Source organism: Thermobia domestica, chromosome 10, assembly GCF_964235325.1.
Source record: "Thermobia domestica chromosome 10, izTheDome1.hap1.1, whole genome shotgun sequence".
Lineage (NCBI taxonomy): Eukaryota > Metazoa > Arthropoda > Insecta > Zygentoma > Lepismatidae > Thermobia > Thermobia domestica.
In genome coordinates, this window is record NC_137463.1 from 64,775,800 (window position 1) to 64,797,356 (window position 21,557).

Below are 21,557 nucleotides of genomic sequence, written 5' to 3' on the forward strand. Positions count from 1 at the left end.
TCCTAAGAGCTAACTCCTTCTGATGACTATTTTAACACTCTTATTTTCTACTACCGTTGTAATACTGACTTTTATTCTCTGTACTTTTCATAGAGACAACCATTCTGCACAAAATTCTTATATTGCCCAACTTTTTCTATGTACTCACATTATTTTTAAATGTATTACATTGCTCTACTTGTTTCTATTCCTGCGCTATGTTCTTTATTGACATGTTTTTACATACTTCATTCTGTCATTTTCTAAAACACTTGTAGCATTTTTGTGTTTGCGTTAACCAGTAACTTAAAATCCAGAACGTTATGTACATGATCCTACCGTTAGCTTACCTCATAACATTTCATTTCTTCGTTTGACTACGTTTCTTGGAACATTTCTACGAAAATATGCCGCTTCATTATTTGTTAATATGTCATTATTCAATTTCTTGTCTATTCTAAGCTTTTCATTTGATCATCCACTTCAAGCAACACACGAATATGATGAAAAAAATGGTGACAATGGGAAGAATCTTTTTCTAGTTCAAGTTATTTCGATTCGTATCCTGAAGGAAGCACAATAAATTTGATATATTCAGCCGTCTACTGCCAATTTTATTGCATATCTTATATTTTGGTCAGTTAGTATTCCTAATTTCTATTGAAAGCGGTGTACACAAATGTAGCAGCCCCTATTTTATATATTTTATATTATTTAAGATTATTTTCATTCCCTAATAATTTTATGTCATTCTTTCACAGCTGAATGAAATATACCAATACAATTATGTATGCTCGCATCATCACGTTGATTATGATTTATTAAATTTTCTTCTAACTTTGCTCTACTAAAATGTATACGAAATGGTGTCAATTCATCTGAAGTGGTCCTGAGATGAGGAATATGGTTGCTGGACAATCTTCCAAAATTATAGAAGTTGGATTGCGATAAACTATTTGTATGGGAAGGTTCAGAACATCATTCACATTGTCGTATGTAGAAGTGTTCCTGAACGGCGGTCGTCTCTGATGTCGGTGGTGTGCCATTTTTTGCATTTGCATGCTCTTACGAAAACCACAGATGCTCAGGATGTTCTTATCAGAAAAACTCCAAGTTAAAACGATGTTTAGAGGAGAGAGTGGGGTACACTGGGATCATATACTTGTGCTTCTAAATAAATATGACAGTTGCAAACTAGTACGTGAATCCACTAGAAAAGTACAGCAAATTACATTTTTAAAGAGACTGTATTTTGGAATGGCATAAAGTGAGTGGTTCATAAGTTTTATGGTGAATGCTATTGCATGTAACGAGTTTGTATAAATATCAACATCTATGATACTACTGGCATCATAGATTTATGGGAGTCTGAAAGATGAAGTTTGTGATTTCCATGACATGTTTGGAGTGTAATATCTCAGAAGGGCAAAGTGCTAAAAATTGCTGCGTTTGCCACAAAATAATTCTGTATGTGAATAAACTATTGCAAAAAATCATGACTAATATTAGATCGAGAAAAACGTAAGAACATTGTAAAAATGCGAATAAAGCACGCACACGATGGTCCTAGCCCGGAATTTATTTTATGTTACATGCTAGATCTCAAACGCTATTCATGATTCAGCAATTAGACACTTTTTTGTTTGTGTTCGGTTCTGCGAAAGCTTGGAAGTGATGTTTGTTTCATCTTTCTAGTTCCATGATTATTGCCACGTTTATATAGTGAGGGGGTTAGGTCTCTCTTGCACCCACGACACACATTGTCGAACTGGACTGCGGTATTAACGTACCTAATGTATCAGCAAAGTATCACTGAAATCCAATCCCAGTTACGGAAGTTAATGTGTTCGCAAAGTTGTGTTACGCCTATCTATCCTGCTCTGCTGAAAATGGCGTATTTGTGGAAAATATTTAAAACGATTGTTGTTTCCATTCTCTTCTATAGCATTATACCAATAGCTTTGAGTATCTGTGTTCCCACCATTACATGATTCCAACAGTGTTGCATACTTCAGCTGTGATTATCATATCTCCGGAACTGTGTGTGATATTGAAGAGGTGTAAAGGGCTAAATAAATTCAACATAAATTACAAACCATACATGTTACTAGGTACGATTCTTATCTTAACAATTCTCGAAATTCAAATTGTTTAGTCTAGGTAATTTCGTTCCTATTCATCGTAAACAAGTCATACCATGAACATGGTATTCAACAATAAAGTACTTTTCATGTTCATTATCCTATACATCTCATTTATGCTGTATTTTCGGAAGATGGTTAAGAACTTTGGATGTTTGTGATGCTATAACATTCTAAGTTTACAACACTAAATAATAAAAGTGGTTTTTAAAGTTTACTTTTAGCAGATTGATTTGACATATGTAATACCCTGGAAACATTTACATTTTTCCGGGCTAGGACCATCGCCACGCGCGTGCTTTCGTCTCGCTTTTACAATGCCCTTACTTTTTCTCCATGTAATATCAATCATGATGTTTTGCAATAGTTTATTCATATACATATTTACTTTGGGGCCTAAGCAGCATTTTTTACTACTTTGCCCTCCTGAGACATTACGCTCCAAACATGTCATCAATATCACCAAATTAAACTTCGGACTCCAATAAATCTACGATGTCAGTAGTAGATTGCTGTGGATAATTCTGCAGAGAATTCACATGCAATAGTATTCAACACGAAACTCATGAGCCCTCCACTTTATGCCATTCCAAAATACAGCTCCTTTAAATGTGTAATTTTCTTTACTTTTACTAGTGAACTCACGTATTCGTTTACAACCATCATATTTATTTAGAAGCAGAAGTATATATTCCCCGTATATTTCATTCACTTCTCTAAAAATTGTTTTTGTTTGGAGTTCGTATGATACGTACGTTCTCAGCAACTCAGTTCATAAACACTTGCAAGTGCAATAAAAATGTAACTCCACCGTCAACAATTATGGCCGCCATTCAGGAATGCTTATACATACCACAACGGGAATTATCTTACTGTCCTTCCGATATAAAAAAGTTCGTGACACTAAAAGTTTTATAATTTTCTGAGATGGTCGATCAACCATCCTTTCTGGACCACTTCATATGGATTAAACAGTAGTTAGTACGTATAACGGTATTACTAATAGAACGTTATATTTACTTTTAACTCTTAAAATGATCTGTAATCACCTTCTACCTTTCTTTTTAAGAGTTCAGCTACAAGTTACCCAGTATCATTACGGCAGCCCCTTTATATCCGGGAAAAGAAAATATATATTTTCTACTTTTTAAATTTGCAATAACGTTCTAATTTAATTTTTCGACTCAACACAAAGTGTAAGTTATTTCTCTTAACTTTTTCTTAAAGATTATATAGGTGTTAATGAAGTATACTGACAAACTGTAGGAGGTTACTCTTCTCATCAAAATAAGACAAAAAATTTATATGCGAAAGGTGCACACTCTCAGAGCAGGGGCTGTCCAAAATCGCGGGTTAGCTAAATTTTAACAGGCTTTATTTCGAATTCTACAAACTGTAGATGTTGGTTCTTAGTAATGAAATCCGCACATACGCAATTCAAAATGCATATTTAACCAATTTTCAAAGATGTACAAGGTATTCCCTGTAGGGGGTAATTCTCAGAATGCTTTCAATATTATTTTCAATAATACTCTGATTCAGGAAGGGTAAAAAATTAGCAAGATGTAAGCCTTCACAACTTTGGACCCACAATGATTCTCAGGGAATTCGGAACTGTTAGGAACAGGTAGCTTCATGCTGCTATGTTTGTTTTGTGTGTGTGTTCGGAAAAACGTGTGCTGCGATGTATTTCGTCATGGTATATTTCGTTTTTCCTTACTAAAATACGTGAAAGAAAACATCGCTGCATGCATTTTCGTAGTACGAGAACCGAACGGCTGACGATCCTTAACACTTCCAACATTGCGATAAACGATTAGGTGTTCACTGTTATCAATTCTTCCGTTCGCCTGCTTTCGACCAATCAAAACTCAGTTAATTTCATGTCTGAGAATTTCACCCTACAGGAAGTGCTCAGTACACGAATTGAACATTAATGAAATATGCGTTTTTGGTCTGCGTACGACCAACCTCCTTTACACTGATAACAACGGAATCCTCAGTCTCTCTAATTAGAAACATTGTTTCTTGAAATTTCGTTTTTTCGTGATTTTGTACAGCAGTAGCTCTGAAATTATGCACTTTCCCCCAATGGTCAATACGAACTTTCCCTCTTACTTTGAAGTAAGGAATTACCTCTTACACTTTGTTCTTGTATTTCATTAACAACCTATATATATATATATATATATATATATATATATATATATATATATATATATATATATATATATATATATATATACAGATAAACATAAAAGAAATTAATTTATTTTATACTTACCAATGGATCTATTGAGCTCCCTGGGGCATCCACCTAGTAAGCGGTAACAATAATTTTAGTGTACGTAAATATTGTATAATTATTATCTACAGTTTTAGTTTCTAACACATACGCATATTAAAATAAATTTTTATTTCTAAAAGTTCGGGTTTTTCAAGTGTTTCGTATTATGAGAAACTCTTACACAATATATTCAATAGCTGTCTGAATTTCCTTATGTCCTGCTATTATTTCTTTAGAATTTTACTGGGTTGAAGTCAGCATTGGAAAGAACGGTCTGAACATTTAACTTTGCTGTAAGTAAATTCTTCCAAAAATATATTGATAATACTAGATTAAGCAAATCACGCGTAAGTAACACTAAAATACAATTGGCAAAAACTGTCACAAGAGTTTTATCAAAAGAACAAAATATATTTTAATTATATAAATCTCTCTTTGCATATCCAGTGGGAAATAAAATTACTATACAGTTCCGCGTAGAACTTTCCTGGTACATTATTACTTTTGAATTAAAATAACATTCTTACCTGACAATTCTAAACTCTTCTTAGTAAATGTTGTAATTGAGTATACAAAAAATAACATTGACTAAAGTCTACGTATAAATTGAAATTGGAATGCTATTTTTATAGCAAATACTTCGGAAGTCAGTGAAAGGACGTTTATGGTACTACCAGTATTTTTTAAAGAATTGTCGTTACAGGTTGTCTCAATCGGTTCACGCCAAAGAAATGGTCATATAATTCTTACCATGCTGAAATTGCCACTGGTTTTGCTTCATGTGTTAACTATTCCACATGCACGATTTGCTACATATCAGCACCTTTCGTTTAAAAATAGCCTGTGCTTCTAACAGTCACAGAAACAGGACAGCTCTCCGCATTGCACAATACTTCTGCCCTGACTCTACTTTTCTTCTTCAGTCAATCGGGTATTACTTCCTCTAAAATGTTTCTAAGCTCTGTTGTTGCAGCTTCCAATAGTCCGCAATCTGATTTCACACGTCATTTTGTCACATTAGAGACAACTCATAATTTGGTAGCGATACCATATTTCAGTATGAGTAATATTGGCTTATTTTTTGTTCCTTTGTTTTCACAGTTAGTGTAATACGCCATACGTTCTAATATGTAACCTGTGTATATGTTGTAAAGTTTTTGGAGCAAAATTCGAGCAAAGATCTGTTGGAGATGCTGTAACTTCAGCAGTCTGTCTATGTGATAGACTACCTATTAAAGATGCATTTTTAAGTTCACGTAAGTATGAGATAATATTGTAAAGAAATATAAGATAATAATCTTAACGTTTGATACATTTAACAAATGTACACAAGAAAATCTAAACTAGAACATATTAAAATATAGACAACGAAAATATATGGATGAACCATTGAACCCTATCCTCCTTTCCCTATAATTGTATACTGTAGCATATTTACTTATTGTAAAGTGCATAGTTGAAAGATTCCAAAAAAAAAATGATAAAGATTTTTGGATGCCTCTTTCAATTACTTATTCCAATTTTAAGTAGCAGCAAACATAGAACCATTTGTATGGAGAAGATCAAGTTTATAGCACGGATGAATTTGATCTCCATTGTAAAATGATATAGCACACTGAGAAAAGCATCAGGCAGGAACTCCGTAAAGTTCTTTATAGATTCAGAATATGTCTGATTTTTTAGGTAATATTACGCCCTGTTTTTCTCCGTGTAGTATTTGCATTTTGAACTTCAACGATTACTGATAATCGTAAATTACCAAGATAATGTTTGTAGATTAAAGTACAATAGAGTGAAACCCGTATTTCAGTAATATATTCCCATACAAATCTTAAGAAAAACTATTGCAATAATTTGTCAGACATACTTATTTACTAACTTCTGAACAAGCATACAGTTACGCAGTAAATCATATTAATATTAATTTTCTTTGGAAAATAAGTTTTTAAACAAAACAATATGAAAGCATAATTTGTTTTGAGAGCAGTAAAAATGTTGTTATACATAGCAGCGACTACATTTATTAGTTCAGACACTGATATAACAATTCGCATGGAGTATAGTGCTGGTTGTTGTTTGTACATGTAGTTTATGGTAATACCATGTTAGAAAATAAATTAATTTTGTTCTTTTACTTTATCATACTTACAGCAGAGTCATATTGACGTGCCCCTGTTGGAACTCCAGGCTCCTAATGGGGAGAAGGAAAACAATTTAATGTGCTATCTTAATAAGTTTGTACTTATCTCCAAGGTATTAAATGTAGCCCTCTGTTTCATAAAATTAAATACTAGGTTCCACATGTTTTACCTTGTTTTACCTTAGTTTTTACCGTGTTTTTCAATTCCCCTCCTAACTAAAATAATTAATTCCAGAATATTTTTATTTATATCCAGTGACATGTTTTCTTAAATCTTTATAACATGTGATTCTGTTAGATAAGAATCTCAAATACATATGAAGTTTTGCTGATGCTTTTTACTTCTCCACGTTCATACTTATCAGATATGTCTTGAGCGTGCTGTTAGTGGAAACCTTTGTCTCCACTAAATTTCTATCCGTATAAGTAAAAAAATATGTGAAAATCTTTGATTTACATATAGGTCTGAAACTCACAAAATGTCAATGTAGTGTGTTGCATTTTCTCTTTCGGATTTTGCAGCAAAATAGTGTTTTTGTTTTTGTTTAATCTTTTCTGTCTTTTTATTCATATTTGGCATTTAAACAGTGCAAAAGTATTTGAAACTCATATATAATTCTAAACCATGTTTTTTCTGGTTTTTAAAAAGTTAAATTTCTTGATATTGTCTTAATAAATGTACACTATGATTAATAAAATGAGCACATTTCTTTATAAAATAATAACGATGAGAGCTCATCAACGTAACTTTTCACTATTATAATTTGATATGTACAAAATATATCTCGAAAATTGTTTACTCTGTTTATAACGAAAAGAAATTTGGAAATTTTAAATTAAAACTAAAATACTGAATATGCAATTAGTTTAAAATAACTATAGCATATAAGTTTATATGCTAAGTTGCATGTTATTTTGCTACCTTCAAGACAAAGTTTAAATAGAATTAGCCACAGTCAATAGTTTCAATTATACGTACTTGATGGAAGTGACACGTTAAACGAGAAGTAGTTCTAACATAATATTTTGTTCAAATTCATATTAACGTTTTGAGTAATCCGATTTTTGCAGTAATGTAAGAAATCCTTCATTGTTCCTTGCTATATGATTAATAATGGGAAAATATATTTGTCTGATAATCTTTGTATTTTAGCCAATTTCAATATAATATTTAGTTCATTACGTCTTTGATTGTAAATAGCTGATTGTCCGTGAGAAATATTTACCATTTTGCGGAGCAATATACTCCAGATAAAAACAATACCGAAAGTTTTAAAATTATCCGTCTTTCTCTCTATTTCAAGTACACTCATGCCCAAAATGCTTGTATCATATCTATAACTGTCTTGTTGTCTGAAGATAATCTTATAATGATTTTAGTGCCCGTTTAATACTGGTACTGTGTGTAGCATCAGGAGAGGAATATTTGTGGTAAATTTCATAGGAAAAGAGTTATACATACGGAAATTGGAATGTGTGAACCACAATGTTGCTAAATGGATAACAAAGTTCCTTTCTCGATATATTTTTCTTATTTATTTATATTTTGACATGAAATGTACCACCGACGTTTATTCCAGTCCAAGTGTTAGTATTAACGAGAAAAAGAGAAAAAGTATTCCAAAGATGCTTTTGGTTTGTCTTCTCTTATTTTACTTCTTATTTGAGTTTAAAAATTAAAAGTGTAAGACTGTAAAAATGATAGTGCATATGATGTTAAGAAGTTGCTTAAAGCGAATACTATAAGTCTGAAAGATTTAAACATCAAAAGAGCTAGGTTCGTGTATTTGAAAGTAAATGTACTTGTGATACCACAAAAAACTTCAATGATTTTGATATACTATGTTGGTAGTTAAAATAGTATTTAACTTTATTTACATAAAACTCAGAGTCTTCTTATGAGATCAGATTATTACGTTGGAAATATATAAACAAAATTTGAGCTTATAATTTCAATACAACATAGTATAGGAGAGTACAAGTATACATTTCAGATTAGATATAAATAAGGCACCACTGACATCGTTCGGTCATTTTCATTATAGTAACGGTCAAAATTATATTTCGATTGCTCTACTGAAATCAAAATTCTTACTATATTTATATACGGGTTAAAAAAAGTCTTTCGTCTTTTGGAGAACTGTGATACACAGACATCACACTCTGATTATAATATGAAAGGAGATAATTCGGTCAGGTGTTGGTGTGAGTATATGCAACATACTACCTGGTTGTGACACTTTAGTTACACCGTGACTTACGTAAGGACAGGGTGAACATGGAACCTCTACTTGCGTGATAAGGGTGTGTATGTTGTACGAATGTGGGTTGGAGTCAAACGCCGCTACAGCGCGTCTAAAGATATGAAAGGCTTTCAGAGAGTGTCGTGACAATGAGCACAGTGTAGCTGTTAACAAGTTTAATGGACGGTGACGAAAAACTGGAAGGCGCACTGCATGCAGGAAGACCAATACACATACAAAATGAAGATCTTGAAGCTGCAATTGAGGTGAACAATAAGCAGACATGGAGGAATTCTGACTACAATTCAGTGTGAGTATAAGCGCTATTCGCGCCACATATATCAACTTGGAAAGCACTACAATGTGTGTCGATGAGTCCCTAATGATTTGACTCCTGGTAAGTAGGCAAAGGAAAGAGACACCTGTCTTCTTTTGTTGACTCATCAGAGGAAGGAGTGATTTCTGGACAGAGTATTGACATAAGATGAGAAGAAGTTCCTCTTCAAAGCTCCACATCACCGTCATCATTGGTTTGTATTTCATGAGCCGGTCCCAAATCAGCCGAAACGATCGCTGCATTGGAAGATCTTTCTGTGTCTTAGGTGGACTGTTTGGAGCATAATTCATCGGTAACTGCTACCAGGTGGTCAGATCACCAATGCAACTGTATACTGTCAGAAGTTAAGCCGTGTGGAGAAACTGGAAACTCTAAAGGCAGCACTCCTGATTCGCAAAGTTGTCCTTCTGTTACAGGACAACGCTAAACCACACGTGCCTAGGATGACGTATGCCAATATTCTACACTTTGGATGGAAAATACTATTGAATCCACCATAATTCCTGCACATTGCTTCTTCCTACTATTACCTGACACATTCCTTCTACTGTCACCTTAGAGGACATCAGTTCAAATTCCTAGTAGATTTTCAAAAGAACTTTATAGCTTTTTCGGTTTAGGGCCCATCAAGTTCTCACGTGATGTGTCCATGACATTCCAAAATGTTGGCAAGGTGTAGTCGATGATGCTGCTTACCTTTTTTGGTCATTGAGGTACGAGTGTGGCAGTAAAAACTGACAGTATTTTGTTGGTTACCTTTAAAGGTGTGATTTGGGATGTTCCATATGACGAGTTATGTTATTTGTGTTCCACATAGAAGGCGTTTTATAATAATTCCATTAACTGAAGAATATTACGATTACATACTATTGTGTAATTCCCAATAAAGTAGTTTAGATAAACAAATGACATAATTTGTGACATTATGCCAATTAATCTGTTGCGCAATTTAAATAAAACTTGGTAAGACAGGACTTGTTCTGCGAGTAGAGTTCGTGTGCATTGGAGCAAGTTAGTATTTTGAATCAAGAATCGAGCTGCTAAACTTGCACAAGTAGATAACAGATGATAAATGTAAGAACGTTTAGAACGTTTAACAAAAAGGTATGGTGTGAACCTGTCTCTGCAAAAGATAATGAATAGTTTAGAGTTTGAGCTTGAACCCTTTTGCACCTGCCTGTAAAAATGAAAAAAAAATATCAGATTGAAGTGGTGCCGACCCGAATCTGGGGCCGAGGAATGATCGCAGAGGGGAAGTGTGTTAATACCATAGAGTATACACAGATTTCAAGGCTTTGTTGATGTTTGAATATTGGACACATTTTAGTTTATGAAGACAACGTACATTCTTCTACGGCAGAAGTTAATGTTTAAAGAAATTCTGAGTATTCATGTTGTCTGGATGAAATGCAATAGACACCAGTTGAAGAAAAGAAGAAATGCTGCAATGGGAAACGCCAAAGAAAGGAATCGCTGCATTACATTAGAAGCAATGAACTTGAATCTTCTGTTCACAGTTATGAGAAGGAATTATGGCAGTTTATGCACGAGCGTGTTGAACATTAACTAGTAGTTCGAGATAGTATGGAGGAATAGAAGTATCCTATGGAAATGAACAAATTGCAATTGAACAAAGAAACATACACGTTAGATTGCTTATCACTCTAAGAAGATTTCTGAAAGAGTAATTTCGATAGCAAAGATTTTCTGGAAGAAGTTAAAATAATTCAAAAATAGTATATTTAAATATTATGATATGAGGTTCCAGAAATGAGCGAAATAGCTCTGAATCAGGTATTCGAGAGAAAGGGAAAAAAGAAAATGACAGAAAAACATGTAAGAAGCTTGAGGATTTTTCCGGGACGATTTTGAAGGAATAACCATACAAATGTTCAAAAGAAAAATAAAGGGTAAGAGTGTTTGAAACAAGTATTAAATTTGCAATTTGTTTTCATATTTCTATTTTAGATTTCAGTTTTACGATTGTAAAAAGAGTGTTCCAACTAGTTATTAAGAATGTCTCAAAGCTTAGATAATAAGTTTAAAGGGACAATGTGTTCAGAGATAGGATCTAGGGATTAACTGTAAATGTAATTATTACGGTATAAAGAGGTTAAAATTTTTAAATCACTGTACTGGTGGCTAAGAGAGTAGCTGACTTTGGTTAGATGCTACAGAGTCTTCTCATAGATATGATTTTTGGATTGGGAATATAATGCCAATATATCAGAGTTTTAGTTTATATTTTTAACCGAATACCATAAAGCGGAAAATGCATTACATATAGAGTATTTTGTTTTGTGTATCAAACTTCAAATGATTTTCGTTGTATTAATGTAGTTTGCTTAATTGCTTTTTACAAATGACTAAATGCAGTTATTTAAACATATTATATGATAAACATAATACAATATAATATAGTAATATAATATAAGAAACATATAATTACACGTTTACAACTATACGTTTCTGGGATTCTGGTACAGTTTAATGTTTTCTGCACATAAAGACTGAATTTCAAACCATAGGCTATTATATATTATTTCAGAGCTTTAACCATAATATTATGCATAAGTAAATTAGAAGAATATATTGACACTCACGAGTACACCTTGAATCAGTTTCTGAGCTGTACTGGCCTGAAACAAAATATCATACAAGAATTATGAATGAAATATGTTATAAATGTATTACTAATTTTTTTGGAGTATTTCACTTGTTTATAAGTGTACTAACATTATCTACAAGGATAAATCAAGAAGTAAGGTGAAATTGCCTGTCAAACCCATAGTATTGTGTGTAGCTAATTAATTCTTCTCCATTTTACAGGTAATCTGGCAATAGAAGTGTGACAGCTTGTACACCATTCTATGTCCACTCGTCTGGTGCTGTGAGCAACTCAAAGATGGCGCAACGACTGGAACATTACACCAAGGAGGAAGTGCGTGGTGTCGTTCGTTTTTTCTGGGCGAAGGGAACAAAACCATGTGATATTCATCGAGAATTGGTGAAGGTCTATGGAGATAGTGTTACGTCGCTGAAACAAGTGTACGTATGGTGTAACGCATTTGCAAGTAGTAGGAGTACTATCACAGATGATGGCAGAAGAGGCAGACCATCAACGTCCATCACCGACACAAATGTAGCTGTCTTCGATACCATGATTCGTGAAGACAGAAGAGTGCGGTTGCAGGACATTGCCAATGAATTGAATATATCTTATGGTTTTGTAAGCGGTATCGTCCATGACCAACTGGGCTTCACAAATGTGTGTGCGCGCTGGGTACCCAAGCTTCTGAGTAACGAACACAAAAAACAGCGAATGGGCATTTCCCTGAGCAACCTCACACGTTATGCCGACGAACGAAATTCATTCCTTCATCGTATCATAACGGGCGATGAAACTCCGATACCTCTATGGACACCTGAATCCAAATGTCAGAGCATGACATGGAAACATCCATCGTCACCACAGGCCAAGAAATGCAAGACAATAGCCTCTGCCCGGAAAACAATGGCTACTGTCTTTTGGGACCGTGTCGGTGTTATTCATGTTACATTTCCTGAAAAGGGTACGAACATTAATGCAGACACCTACTGCCAAACCCCTGGACAGGCTGAAGGCAGCCATACAGCAGAAACGGCGGAGGGCACTCCGAGAGGGCGTGTTGATACTGCATGAAAATGCACGTCTACATACAGCCGAACGGACCCGTACACACCTCCGCGGGTTCAAGTGGGAAATTCGCGATCACCCTCCGTATAGCCCTGATTTAGCCCCGTCGGATTACCATTTGTTCGGCCCCCTGAAACAACATCTCCGTGGGCAACGTTCCCAGACACTGACAGAGGCACAACAGGCTACACGTACCTGGTTAGGAAATCTGGAACCACATTTCTTTGAACAGGACATGAATGATTTGGTGCCACGTTGAAATAAATGTTTAGACAACTACGGTTCCTTCTTCAAATCATAGTGTCATACCATACTTCAAACATAGTAAAGCTTCATCATCGTATCTCTCTACGCTTTTCTGTAAAGCAACAATTCACCTTACTTTTTGACTCACCCTTGTACTTTTTCATAAGATATTGAAATTCACATAAAGTATTATACTAAGAAGAATGAATTGCTAATGTGAAGTTTTTACAACGATTTACTTCAAACAGATTTGTATTACTTTAAATTCATTTTGTTTTCAAATATAGGATGCGAAAGAGTTCAAGCTTAACATGACTCGGGGAGTAAAGTTAAGTAATAATGTATGTATGCGCCTTATTTCGTGCAGCCTTTGTGCTTTAATGAGCTGCCATTTCGGTCATTAGTTTGTGATGAACCAGTGGGGTGCAGGGCAGCCTGCCTTTGTTGTTGCAAGTTATTCCAAGTATAATGATTGTCTAATTGTTCCTCGGTGTCTCTAGAGAGACCATTTGAACGTGGAGGACTAAGGGAAGTTTAGGGTGGATTGATGATTTAAAATTACGTGATTGTAAGCCATTGTCACTGTTAGAGATGCAATTTTCTATATTCTGAAAATATCTGCGAGTTTAATAGTAAAGGGCAAATTTTGACTGATGTTCTATCTAGTCCAAAAGAAACGCTTTGAATGGCATCGTAGGTAGCTTATGTTCTAGACAAGAATAACACCAAGTAGAACTATTACTCTTTACTTTTCACTACCAAATATTACACTATTTGTCTTCATTTCCATTACTCGGCATTTCGTACCTGTTGGCGTCGGTGAGCAAAGCAGAAAAATGACAAGCGGTTTTAGGTACAAAACGAATGAATCTCCACCTACACTCATATTGCTATTTACGTTTTCATATTGTGGCTACTGAGCAACAGGAGTACAAGTGACAAGCCTTATCCTTTATGCATCAAACGCTCAGACAGGCCAACTAAAGAAGGAAAGAAAAATAGTATGGAAAGGATTTGGCAGGAATAAATTACAAGGTAGTATCCTAGTATACACTCAATGGAACTAAAGAAAGACTAGAAAAGTAAGGAAGCCTGACATAGAGTTTCACCACTAAAAATTTATAATGTCAGGCCTAAACTCTACTAGTCTGATACCACAGTCCTATAACAATGATATAGCCTATAATTTGTTTCAGAAATTACACAGGTTCATCGTCCTAAAAATGTTAATATTTTCAAGAATTCTTTCTCTTTAGAGTGATTCTAAAAAGGCATTGATCAATATAGGGTTTTATGATACAGCATCTCCTTAATCTGCACACATGAAAATAACTTCAGAATTACCAGTAAGCTTTGGTAATTATAGAATAACAAGAATAACAGTAGTACTATTACTACTACTACTACTAATGCTAATACTACTACTACTGATTATACTACTACCATAAATACCGTAATTTCAGCAAATTATTTGGTTCTGTTGGCCTAGATTCTCAAACAAGCTTTTTGTCAATATGATCGTTGAAACTACAAAAAACTGAATTTGTGGTACAAGTAAACAGTTCAAAATGGATAACCGATCTTTGTATTGCCACAAATGTTTTCGTTTGAGTGGCTGAACACTTACTATAGATTTCCATTTGTTCAGATGGAGATCCTTGTTAAATTATGTTCTACACGAGGGTTGGGAAAGTGCTTCTTGCACCCCTAGTTCATGCGCCACTAGCGTTACATTATTTTTCCTTCAGTGTTATTGCACATTGCATATATCCATCTAGTGCAAAAGACTGTGTAGTAAGAATATTATTTTCATGAGTAACTAGTACTGATTACATATTCTGAGAATTGTAGTTAATGAAAATTATACAAAACACTCATCACAGCATATAATGCATAACATCGCGGAGTAAAATTTCATTATCTGATCGGCTCAAACGAATGTGTATTGCATGCTCTTAGCTTCATCAACACAATCACATTTCGACCGATCCTTATCTGAAAAACTGGGTTGAAATATCTCCCTTCCTTGTGAAATCCCTTCATTTCCCAGTACGTAAATTTGTAAAGTGTGTTTTTTTAATGCCTATGACCATGCTGTAAGTTTAATTGACAGCTAACAGTGCATTTGTTGATTTTCAAAATAAACGGCACAAGACATCATTTAAACATTTTGTAACTCCTAAAATCTAATCTGATATGACAAAAGCTGAACAGGACTTTACTTCTTGTTTGAACACAAGATACTTCCCCATTGAAGTTTATTCTCACGTTAATCATTCACGATGTGACTATATAGCAAAAGACGTGTATTTGGTTTGCAGTATGGACAAAAGATATGTATTTTCTCTCGAATTAAATACAAAAATCCATTAAATATAAATGCTCGTGTGATTAGATAGGAGTATGTAATTAATAATGTTTATTTTATTATGTGGTACAGGAAATATTTTTCGGTGTAAGTTTTTAGTGCGTATTTATTTTCTCACTGTGTGGTATTGAAGCAACATAGAGACAAACAGAATTCAAATTTGATGTTTAGTATTTTCGTTTGTTGTGTGTTTGATTGTTATAGTTTTAGTTCAATTTTCAATTGTATTTTCATTTTATACTTACGATTAGTTGTTTTACACACGTATACAAGAAAGGTATAATAGCACAATTAGCAATATTCACACCCAGATTGGATATTTCTGCATTCTCTTGAGGGCAATAGTAAGTAAATTACTGAACTGCAAACACTTGATAGGCTGGGTAGTAAGAGCCCATTCCATTCGTATTCTGACGATTTCCTGCTCTTACCGTAGATATTGTGATTGATTTACCTACTGAAAAGTGATTATATGTCCAATTAACTCTTCTATGTAAATTCTAGGAAAATAGAAAATATCATTTTCATTTTATAATTCGTGATTATTTTTTGTTTTCCCGCATTTCGTTTTGAGCTTTTAATACTTTTTGAGCGTTCAGGATATCCTAGTAATTGAGTAGTTTTTTTTGTTGTTTGAATGTAGTTCTACCGAGTAAGTGCTTTCGATATTTTGTATTACTGGTGGACATGGAATCTTTTTTCTTCGTTCCGACCGTTGGAGAATTTCTCCAACCTGACCGTTTAGTATTTTTAGCGACTTCTAGAGAGATTTATCGTATTAATTGTTTGTTGTTGAGACAATTGGTATACCTGCCACTTGATACTTTTATTTAGGAGTTTGAACAGTTTTATGTGTGCTTTGACAGATATTTTTTGATAATCTGTCTTTTTAGTTTTTAGACAACAGATTGGTTAATTTGGCACTCTTACTACTAATGTTCTTAATTTTTCTTATTAAATTGTGTAATGCTATTTTGCCGTTGATAATTCTGTACTTAGCTGTTACATTAGGTTTCTGAAATATGATGTGGGCCACAGTGACTCAGTGGTGGAGCTTTTATCTCTAGTGCAAGGAGTTGCTTTTTGATCCATATCGCGTCAACTAAATTTTGTGTTGGACAAACGCTGTATGATTGGGTTTCCACGGGTTCTCCCGTTTTCCCTCACTTCCTTTCATTCATTCATTCATTTTCATTATCACCATGTCCTTTCGCCAGCTGAAATAATCGTGGGACATAAAACTCAAACATTTTATTTCATTTCATGAAATATGATGTGTATTGTTATTTTTTCCCCTTACCACCAACAACAGTCATTCTCTTCATTGGATATGAACCATATTGTCTAGTATGCAGCTGTTCTGATTATAAGCATTTCAGTACATATTAAATGTTGGAATATCCATACTTGTTGAAGTACTTAAAATTATCTAGCCATGTTTCTACCTAACCTAACGAGTCATCTTACACATAAACGTATTCATTTCGTGCACAGCATATTTCAAGTTCGAATGATATACGAATATGTGAGCATGGTAAACTTACTTTATCGTAAATTGGTTTTATGTAATATTAACTTATATAATACATTTTGGAAATAATTCAACTCTTCATTACAATATCTACAAGCATATTGCTTCATTTCCATGGATAGGTTGATTACTTGACCTTGGTTTCTCATAGTATTTTCTTTCATTTAAGGCTATTTTTGTGAATTATCATTTAGACGGAGACAACTAAACGATAAATGCACCTTAGAACGGATAAAGTAGATTGGTGTGAAAAGTACATAGTCGCTAACTTACAAGTCCGTCCAAAAATCCTCTTCGTCCCTGGAAATAAACAGATGACATAACATATTTCATTGTAATGTACGAACTTAAGATTTTACTATAAAATTTCCTGTATATTTTATAAATCTTTTCCTTCGTTAGTTGTCTTATATAACTAAACTGTATATTATCGTTTTCTTTATTATGATGACAATCTGCAATCCAAGATTCATATAAAAAATCATATTTTGTTATCTATTATCATTTTTGCTCTATGGGGATCACTATTGAAATTGGAAGTGGTAGAAAATTTCTAGCAGAAGATACAACTTGGAGATAATCTATTCCCAAAATTCTGAATTCATGCTTCTCGTTAACTATTACCATGCTTTCGTCTATGGTGGTCAGTACTGAAACCGAGAGTAGTAATACAGTTTTCCCACGTAAAGTTAATAGAGAGACAATATAATTTAATTTCGCAGTGCAAAACTACGATAGAGTTCAAATCTATACATATTCAATACTCAAACGTCAAGTACAACAAGTAGTATAAATATAACTCCTGGTAGCAACACATTTCATAAGATCAAAGATAGAACCTGTTCTCCTGATGCTGCATGGGTATGAAAAAGATATCGTTTTTGTTCTACGGCGATAAGGACTGAAACCAGCAATGGTCACTTAGAACCCCTTCCGGGTTGAACAAAGGGATAAGGAAAGAGATTAAATATTCTCAGGACGCAGCATTGCAGAAATTTTCGATATATTTTATAGATGTAGCTCTAAAAACATAAGTATTCAACAGACGTAATAGTAAATTTCAAGCATTTCCGGTTTCAGAAGTGTTTATGATGACATATTCTCTTAAAACCCTGAATCGAATGCAGAAAATTGCTTGTCGCTATCTACTAAAATTATTGTTTTATGGTCGTATGTGTTAAAACCGGAAATGGTTAATTTGAGCACTTTCAGTTAAAACAGAGGGTTCACAAAGAAGGTGGAAACTACGAGTAATCTTGGAACGCTGTATTCATTGTAAAACAGTGCTTCTAGATATCTATCGCCGTATTTTGCTCTATGGAAAAGCGTATTACTTATAAACTGAAAAATAGTAAACTTCAACCACCTTCGCAATTGTGGAGTATTACAGATTGCAATGATATTTCCTCTGTAGACCCTGAATCAATTTTAAAAGAACCATTTGTTGCTATTTCCAATATTGTACTGTGAAGATAAAAGGTGAAAGTTGTAATCGTTAATTTAAACCATTTCTGATGTGAATAAAGATCAAGGAAGAAGATATAAAACTTTCTTGGAATACTTCGTCGATCGAGAAAAACGGCATAACGATTTCTCTTAGTTTTTACTAGTATAAGTATCAGTAGTATCATAACGATATCTCTTACTGATTTTGCTTTACGTACTTCTATATTGAAAGCGTAAATAATAGTAAATGTAAACAATTTCTAATTTTGATAGAATTTTGTGAATAGTTATATTATGTTGACATAACACGCTAAAGTGTTTGCAATAAATCGCTTCTATCTATCTATTACCGTTTACGGTATATAACAATAAAAGTTAAAACCAGATAAGTGTTTTTGAACCAATGGAGAGTTGACACTGTAGATGGAACCTATTCTTGGGGCTCTCAATTGGGAACGGGTCAAAACCCCCACAGCCAAAACACCCACACTCAAGAAATGTCAAAACGCCCACACAAACGGTCATAACCCCCACACAAATGGACAAATCTCCCAAACATACGAACAGTCATAACCCCCACAGCCAAACCTCCACACTCAAGAAATGTCAAAACGCCCACACGATCGGGCATAACCCCCACACAAATGGACAAATCTCCCAAATACACGAACGGTCATAACCTCCACAGCCAAAACCCCCACACTGGTAATCGGTCATAACCTCCAACGGTCATAACTCCAACACAAATGGACAAAACAGCCACCTATAGCAAGGGTCACAATCCCCACATAAATGGACAAACCCCCCACACAAATGGACAAAACTCCCACATGCAGAAATTGTGACAACTGCCACAAAAATGGACAAAACCCCCACATGCAGAAATTGTCACAACTGCCACACAAATGGACAAAACCCCCACTCAATCGGTCAAATCTCGTACACTTTGAAATGATCCTGCTTGTATGTCTTACCCTTGTACTTTTTAATAAATTTTTTATTCCACTTAAACTGATGTTGCAACTATTCTTCTTGCGCTGTTTTGTAATGACAGAAACACTAAAGTGGGCGTCGTAAAGTGCCGCAACGTGCAGAACGTAAATAACGTGCAATCACGATAATTTCAGAGTGTGGGGGATTTGTCCGATTGTGTGGGTTTTTTGTCCATTTGTGTGGCAGTTGTGACAATTTCTGGATGTGGGAGTTTTGTCCATTTGTGTGGGGGTTTTGTCCATTTATGTGGGGATTCAGACCGTTACTATGTGTGGGAGTTTTGCCCATTTGTGTGGGAGTTTTGACCGATTTTGTGGGCGTTTTGACATTTCTTGAGTGTGGGAGTTTTGGCTGTGGGGGTTTTGACCGTCCGTGCGTTTGGGGGATTTGTCCATTTGTGTTAGTGTCATGACCGATCGTGTGGGCGTTTTGACATTTCTTAAGTGTGGGGGTTTTGACCTAGACCATAATTACTTGCTGTTCTCCGGAAAGCTTCCAGTTTGGAGTGCGATCAGATTTCTTTTTGCTTTTCCGAAGTGCGCTAGAATGCAAACTTCGATGTTCAGAAAGAGGGCAAATAAGGGTATTGAATAGATCAATATTGGTGGTAATGGGAAAGGGCTTTTGTAAGGTGAGTAGACTTCAAGATTGGTCCGACATAAACGCACCAGCCTTCTTTATTTAGTTGCTGGAATTTTTGTTTTAAATAATTTCTAAATATTGATTGCCTCATCATACATTCTTGTTCCTTTTGTGAGATTTTTTGTCACGTTCTGTTAGTATATTGTTAGTAACAATGCTTAAGTCCATTGTTGGATAGCAGTTTAAAGTCATTAATAAATACATAAACATGAATCCTACACGTCCGTTTCACTTATCACCTGAACTACATGAGTTCGTACTATATTTTTACAACATTTAAAATAACTACAGGAGCTACGTGTTGATTTTCATATCATTGAATATTATAATTCTTGCTCACATATTACAGCGAATGCAAATATAACCATATCTTAAATTAATAAGTCCATGGTATGAGGAAAACGTTGATCTCTGCAGTATAACATAGAAAATCGCAGTTGCTGAAACTTTGGGATGAGTGACTTTTCAGTGCTTGCATATCCTATGTTGTGAGTTCGATGTTTAGGTTTTGAACTTAATAAAAGAGTATGATTTTGTAAACGTATTAAATTACGAGAAACTAATTTGATTCTGTACGTTAATATAATTTAACTCGGAGAAAGTATATCTATGATTGATCTGTCAAGTGTTATCGATACAATGTATAATCTAATTTTGCATTTGGATGTCTAAGGAATCACCTTGTTTGTTTAAAAATTGTGAAGTTTCGAGGATCTTCAGTTGAATTTCATACAGGGGTAAATTTCTACAGGATTATAGCTGAAATAAAGATATTTATTAAATCATTAGAAAATGTTAAAATTAATAATTGTGATTAGTTGCGGGATATTCCAAAAATTCAGAGACCTGTCCAGATCAAAAACGGGATTCGCACTACCCACTTCCTTATTTTAACCATGGAACAACCTGTGGATATCCTCTCCAATTCAAGATAGCCAAATATTTACAGCTCGGGAAGGCCTGATGAGTTATTATGTTGTGTTTCTGGAATTGTTTGAATAAAGAATTTCTGGAATTGTTACAAAACATGTCCATCCTATTGAAATATAAGTGCAATGATATGGATATTAGCATTGTATTACAAGCAAATATTAATATCATGTTATACCCCAGGACGTGTATGGGATATATTCGACGTACAGAGAATTTCTTCAGAGATATTATAAGATGTTGGATTGGTCTGCCATGTGTGAATTATGTGTTTGGTAATATATGTAATGAGAAAATTGATAATTTACAAATTAATATATTCAATAGCGCAATATGGGCTTGAATAGATTGTGACATATCTTCAATTTGAAAGATAATATACTTTACATCATCATTATTATGTGTAAAAAACCTCTGAAACCATCGCCATACATGAAACGTAGATATTAACGTGGACCTGGTAAAAAAAATAATAATACATAAAGAACATCGCACCAGTTCGGCTTATTCAACATATGTACCTCGTACATAGTAGGATCTGGATCGAACTAAGGATTATCTGTTTCTATAGAGGGCTTTTGTGAGTACATCATTGAAC

At 34.3% G+C, this 21,557-nt stretch overlaps 1 protein-coding gene across 1 annotated transcript in view; it reads right to left on the reverse strand.

Moving 5' to 3' along the window:
* Positions 1-21,557, reverse strand: part of LOC145662484 (uncharacterized) — a 534,791-nt gene that overhangs the window by 475,937 nt on the left and 37,297 nt on the right. The window contains exons 6-9 of the mRNA XM_081728093.1: positions 17,222-17,248; positions 11,731-11,766; positions 6,557-6,598; positions 4,405-4,437 (exon numbers count right to left, since the gene is read on the reverse strand). The gene's annotated coding sequence lies outside the window, so the exon portion shown is untranslated. The remainder of the gene's footprint in view (positions 1-4,404; positions 4,438-6,556; positions 6,599-11,730; positions 11,767-17,221; positions 17,249-21,557) is intronic.